Consider the following 7,118-nt stretch of genomic DNA (forward strand, 5'->3'; position numbering starts at 1 on the left):
AATTCCATCTCTTGTGTTGAGTTTATCCATAGAAAATCTATGTTGAGAGATGGTGCTTAATTTTAAATTGGATAAATCACAAGCTTAAAGGATACTATTCAACTAAAGTAAGAAGAAGTTGATAAGAGGCCAAGGTATGATAACTTCCTCTCCTTCAGTTGTTTTAGTATTCTATCCTTAGTGGGATGTACCATAGTATAGGTTAAATTCCTTGCAATATAAAATGTTCAATAGTGCATATAACTTTGACATCAACTATATGTGTGCACTAATTTAAAGGAATTTAGTCTATCCTTTTGGGTTTCAATAATGATGATTCATTTGTCATCCACATATAAGGATCATCATTTGTGAAACCCTCTCTTGTGTTTTTAATGCTCTCTTTTCTAAGTGTTACAACGAGGTCCTTCCAAGAGCTTTCAAGATGGATTCAAAATCTACAAAAAAATGAATGAAGTTCAAGATCACTTGGTTGGATGAAATCACAAAGAGAAAAGAGATCACAGTGAATCAAGAAGGGAGTTATATTTTTTTTGTCAACCAAATAATGAAGATGTAGTGACATATTTATATGATATCCTTCATTATGAGGTTGAGGTTCATATTAGCATGCTTTACCCTCCAAGATTTCAATTGATATACTTTTAGTTCTTAAACTTTTAATTGGTTTAATTTTCATCATCTATGTAAAGCATGTTATGTTAAACCAAGATATAGTGCAAACATCTCCTTTAACCTCGTATTGTTAATGTGCATAAGTGTAGCCTATATCTTGTGAGGCTAATGGTTTCTTCAAGTTCATGTTTTGTAGTCTCACACCTTGGAGAACATCAAATGAGGATGAGTGGTTCCAAGGAAATGATCAAATATTTACCACATGTCACCCCATGGGTTAGTTCTATTGGGGAACGATATGTGTTCTCTAGCATAAATTCAATTGTTTCAAATATATTATGCCTTGACCAAGATATATGATGAACTCCTCTAAGAATCTTAATTGAATCAAGTGCATGTTACAAGTAATTCAAGTACTTGATGCATACATTTAGGGGGAGCTCATTCTATATCTTGTGTCCTTAAAGACTAACATTTTCTTTTAGTGAATTTGTGTAGTTCTTTGAATAGAATGAGTTTCTCTTGATTGTTTAAAGAGGATAAGTTTCTCTTTGAAATGTCAAGCCTATCAAAAGCTAAGATAGAAATTCATGATTATAATGAAGACCATATGGCATGGAACAAAGGTGTGTCACTCCATGAACTATTATATTACATTTGTGTATCTAGACTCTTACAAGTTAGTGTATGCATGTATATGCAATATCTTAAGTCACATCATAAAGTTGCACTTCAATCTTGGCTTAAAATATTGCATATCATGTCTATTAGTATACCGTTTGATTATGAGTAATTCCTTAAATTGGTGCAATTTCATATTTTCATACTTTATTTGTACCAAGGTTCAAATTGTAGAACTTAATCCCCTGGCCTCACAAGTCCAAGTGCATAAGCCAAACAAGTATTCATCACTTGTATGCACACATTTAGGGGGAGAATGGTCTATAATTTGAATCTTTGAGACTAACTTCATTTTTAAGTCTATTATGTGTGTAGTCTCAAATTAGAAAGGAATCTTCAAGCAAAGACAATCGCTTCCACTGCAAAATTTGATGGGTATCAAAGATTCTTTGCTCCAATAAATGTATCTTCTATACGTTTCATAAGAGAATGAGTTTCTCTTGTATATGCTACTCCAATGTCATCTAAAATTGGTAAACATGTATCATATTCTTTTGGATTGCAAATGTCTAAAGTAGCATAGCTTATAAATTCTCCTGTCTAGAACTTAATTGATTAAATAGTGCACATATTTCTTATGTTGCATGATTATGTTCAATTGATACTCCTTTTATGCCAATGGTACTTTAAGTTACAAATAAGTACTCTCAACAGATATCAATTGAATTCATATATATGTGTGCCCTAAAAACTTGAGGAGAACTTAGTGTAATATGCTATTAGTGATCTGCTTATCTATCAAATTGTATCAATTTTTTTTTAATTGATATTTTTCATACATGATCACTAGTTGTATAATCCATACTTGTGCAATTTTCATGCTGCCTCTTGTTATGATAAGAAAATGCTAGGTGACATCTAGACTCCAGGTATCAAGATTTATCTTTCAATTAGTATGACAATATTCATTTGATATCTTGGACCTATGTCACAATTATGCCGACAAGAGATTGCAAAATAAACTCTAAATACAACACAAGTCTGGAAACCCCTTGAAAAGGTAAAACGCAAAGGTACATCACTTGTGACACTTATCCATTACCTTTGTGCCATCTAAGGATCCCTTCCATGATAGTGTGTTCACATCTCGCTTAATCATAATTTCTATCCTTTATATTCTTTGTATCCTTTTTGGAGATTTATGACAAAGGGGGAGAAATTGTGCATTAAAGCTTACCTTTAGTCTTATGTAACTAAGTGTTAGAAGACTTTTAAAAAGGGGAGAAATAATTAACAAAAAAGGGAAGTCATAAGAAAAACATAAGATGAAGAAAGTTGATAAGTGCATTCCATGTCATGAGCATCACGTTTATTTTATGACACACTGCACCCTATGAATAGTATGATATAAGTTGTCTATACTTTGACCTAAATATGTGCTTTTGGCATTTGAGTACAAAAGTGTTATTTTCTGAAATGCACATATTTAGGTGGAGGAAACTATATCATAGGATTTAAAATCTTATTTATCAAATCTTATGTAAGCTTTAAATGTGTTGTCATCAATCACCAAAAAGGGGGAGATTGAAAGTGCATTCATCCCTTTTGTGAGTTTTGGTGATTTGGATAACAACACATTTAAAGGTCTAACGAGTTTGCTAAGTGTTGAACAGGAAATTCAGTATGATGAACATACTTGAATAGTGTATAATGATCAGTGAACAAAGGTTCAACACGAGGTTAAATAACCAATGAGACAATGCAAATGGATATAATATGATCTCTATATTGGTTTGAATATATGGATAAGATCTGAGAAATCACTACATACATATGACCAGAATAGAGGGCAAAGTGATTTAGAGGATTGGTCAAGCCAAAGAGAATAAGATATGAGGAATCGTGAATTGGCTTGACCATATTACTGTCAGTCCATATATGCTTCTATGAGAATCAAACTAGAGCTTGATTGATCTTGACAATTATATCTAGAAGACATTCAAGCAAGGTTCACAATATTGAAGAAATGATTCTCTCAATGGATGCTCAATTTGATGTGACTCAAGAATGGCTTGATAGGGTGAAGATAGCAAGGAAAGGGCTTCGAGGAACTAAGCGAAGGTGAAGGTCAAGCGACGGCTTGTAGACCGAGGTACCATGGCTAAGGTGAAGAAGAGAGTACTTGCACTAAGTCGATGAACTAATCAGCTATGAAGAGTTATAACATGTTGATGCATAAGTAAGGTGACTTGAAGCCATGATTTGAACTCATATAAGGTGATATGGTACAAGTCACTGGGTTTGATTTGAGTTTGCTTCAAAAGGTGAGACAAAGATGTTTGTGATCCTTATGAAGCAATGCCATGGAGAAATCACACATGAGACACCAATGACTCAAGGAGTTTACTTCATTATATTTTATTTATTTTTAACTTGAGTATAGGAATCGTCGTACTATAAAGGGGGATCCAAAAAGAAGGTTGGTGTTTGCCAAAGCTCAAACCTCTCTATTCAAAAGCTATTTTTGAAAAGCAAAAATCTCTTTAATGTTCTATGGTTGATCGTGGTTAGGGTTGAGAAACCTAGAGTGTTCTTGCTGAAAAGCAGCTGAACTTCTTCAACTGCAGCTGAGCTTTCCAGCTGAACTTGACTTCAGCTGAGTTGAGCTTCTTCAGCTGCAGCTGAGCTTTTCAGCTGAGCTGAACTTCAGCTAAGTTGAGCTTTCTCAACTTCAGCTGAACTCAACTTCAGCTGTGAACCTCTTTGACCATACACCAGCTGAACTTGCCTCCGGGCAGTTGAGCTGGGGTTTTCTCTCCTAAACTCTCTGGTCAAGACCAGTTGAACTGGTCCTGAGGGGCAGTTCAGCTGGTCTCTGACCCCTCTGACCTCTGATCTGCAGTCTGCCAGTCAGACTGGCAAACAGGTCGCCAGGAGCTGTCAGGGGCGGTTCAACCGCCCCCCCTAGGCGGTTCAACCGGTTTTGGTCAACTTTGACCAGTCTGCGGTCAGTCTGCGCGTCAGTCTGCCAGTCAGACTGGCAGACAGGCTGCCAGGCCTGCCAGGGGAGGTTCAACCGCCCTAGGGGGAGGTTCAACCGGTCTCAGGCAGAAAAATCTGCCCAACGGCTAGTTTTGAGCTCCACCTATATATACTACCTCCTACCTCTCTCCCCAAAGCAGTGAGCACGATTTGAACTCCATTTCTAACCCAAGAAACACCTCCCTCTCCCTCACACACATCTCTTGCCTCTCCCATTTCAAATCTTTGGAGAGGAATCTTTGAGTGAGCTTGAGAGCTGCAGTTTTTGTGCTCCATCTCTAAATCTCTCTTGCTCTTCTTCATTCGAGCTTTGGTACTACATCGAGTTCTTTGTGGATTCATTACTCTTGGAGCTTCTAGCTCCTAGACGACTAGGTGTCTCTTGTGAGTCTCCAAATCTTGTGGAAGACCACAAGAAAGTTTGTATTACCCGCTCGTTTGAGCAAAGATTAGTGTGTGAGCTTGACCTTTGTGGTCGGCAAAGGGAGGATTAGGGTTGAAAGAGACCCGGCTCTTTGTGGGCGCCTCAACGAGGAAGTAGGGCACCTTGGTGGTGTGACCGAACCTCGGGATAAATCTTGTGTCTTTTGTGTTCTTGTTCATTGTGCTTATTCGTGTTCTTCGTTCTCTCACCATTGCGTGGAAGATTTGTTTATATATTTTTGGTGTGTGGATTTCGAGAAGTGCCCTTCTCAGATCTACTACTTTGAACCCTGTGGATCAACTAGAACATCTCATTTCCAAAGTTAACTGGGTGAATTTCGAGATCAATTCAGTTTTACCCAGTTTGCTTCTAGTTTTTGTTGAAAAAGTTTTAACTTGCCTATTCACCCCCCCTCTAGGTAACTTTCACTAACCATTCTGGATGGAATACCTCTTTGATGAACCCTGCAGCCATTAGCTTGTGGACCTCCTTGCCTATGGTTCTGCGCTTTTCTTCATCAAAACGGCGCAGGTGCTGCTTCACGGGTCGGGCACCGGCTCGGATGTCCAGTGAGTGCTCGACGACATCCCTCGGTATACCGGGCATGTTCGAGGGACTCCATGCAAAAATTTCGGTGTTTGTGCGGAGAAAGTCGACGAGCACTGCTTCCTATTTGGGGTCGAGCTCGGAGCCGATCCTGACTTTCTTACCGGCGTCGTTGCTGGGGTCAAGAGAGACAGACTTAACCGCCTCAGCCGGTTCGAAGTTGTCGGCGTGCCGCTTCGCATCGGGCGCCTCTTTGGAGAGGCAATCCAGGTCGGCGATGAGGGCTTCAGACTCGGCGATGGCCTCGGCGTACTCCACGCATTCCATGTCGCACTCGTAAGCGTGGCGGTATGTGGATCCAACGGTGATGGTTCCCTTGGGGCCTGGCATCTTGAGCTTGAGGTACGTGTAGTTGGGGACGACCATGAACTTGGCGTAGCACGGTCTTCTCAGAACTGCGTGATAGGTCCCTCGGAACCCGACCACCTCGAAAGTGAGGGTTTCCTTTCAGAAGTTGGAGGGAGTTCTGAAGCAGACGGGCAAATCAAGTTGCCCAAGGGGCAGGACACGTTTTCCAGGGACAATCCCGTGAAAAGGTGCTGCACCGGCCTGGATCACGGACAGATCGACCCCCAAGAGCCCTAGGGTCTCGGCGTAGATGATGTTGAGGTTGCTGCCTCCGTCCATGAGGACCTTGGAGAGCCTAGTTTTGCCGATGACAGGGTCGACGACGAGAGGGTACCTTCCTGGGCTCGGTACGCAGTCGGGGTGGTTGCCTTGGTCGAAGGTAATGGGCTTGTCGGACCAGTCTAGGTAGACTGGCGTTGCTACCTTCACCGAGCAGACCTCCCGGCGCTCCTGCTTGCGGTGTCGAGCCGAAGCATTCGCCACTTGCCCGCCGTAGATCATGAAGCAGTTGTGGACCTCTGGGAACTCTTCTTCCTTGTCGCCCCCTTCTTGTTGTTGCCTTGGTCCTTGCCACCTTCTACCGAGGGTCCAGCCTTATTGAAGTAACGCCAGAGCATGTCACACTCTTCAAGGGTGTGCTTGACGAGACCCCTGTGATAGGGGCATGACTCCTTGAGCATCTTGTCGAACACGTTGGCCCCTCCGGGAGGTTTCTAAGGATTCTTGTGCTCGGCAGCAGCGACGAGATCCGCATCAACGGCGTTGCGTTTCACTTGCGCCTTTTTCCTGGTCTTCTTGTTCGTGCCACGCTGGGCGGACGCCTCGGGGACGTCTTCCTTCTGCCTTCCCTGAGGTTGCTTGTCCTTCCAGAAGATGGCTTCGACCGCCTCCTGACCAGAGGCGAACTTGGTGGCTATGTCCATCAATTCGCTCGCCTTGGTGGGAGTCTTGCGTCCCAGTTTGCTCACCAGGTCTCGGCAAGTGGTACCGGCAAGGAATGCCTCGATGACGTCCGAGTCGGTGATGTTGGGCAACTCGGTGCACTGCTTTGAAAACCGCCAGATGTAATCTCGTAGGGATTCCCCTGGCTGCTGGCGGCAGCTCCAGAGATCCCACAAGTTCCCAGGGCACACGTACGTACCTTGGAAATTTCCAGCGAAGGCCTTGACCAGGTCGTCCTAGTCGAAGATCTGTGCAGGAGGCAGATGCTCCAGCCAGGCCCGGGTGGCGTCGGAGAGGAAAAGGGGGAGGTTGTGGATGGTGAGGTTGTCGTCGTCCGTCCCTCCCAACTGGCATGCCAGCCGGTAATCCGCAAGCCACAACTCCAGCCTTGTCTCCCCTGAGTACTTGGTAATGGTGGTCGGGGCTCGGAACTGGGCCGGGAATGGCGCTCGTCGTACGGCCCGGCTGAAGACCCACGGACCTGGTGGTTCGGGTGAGGGGCTCCGATCCTCCTCACTGT

Source organism: Zea mays, chromosome 8, assembly GCF_902167145.1.
Source record: "Zea mays cultivar B73 chromosome 8, Zm-B73-REFERENCE-NAM-5.0, whole genome shotgun sequence".
Taxonomy (NCBI): domain Eukaryota; kingdom Viridiplantae; phylum Streptophyta; class Magnoliopsida; order Poales; family Poaceae; genus Zea; species Zea mays.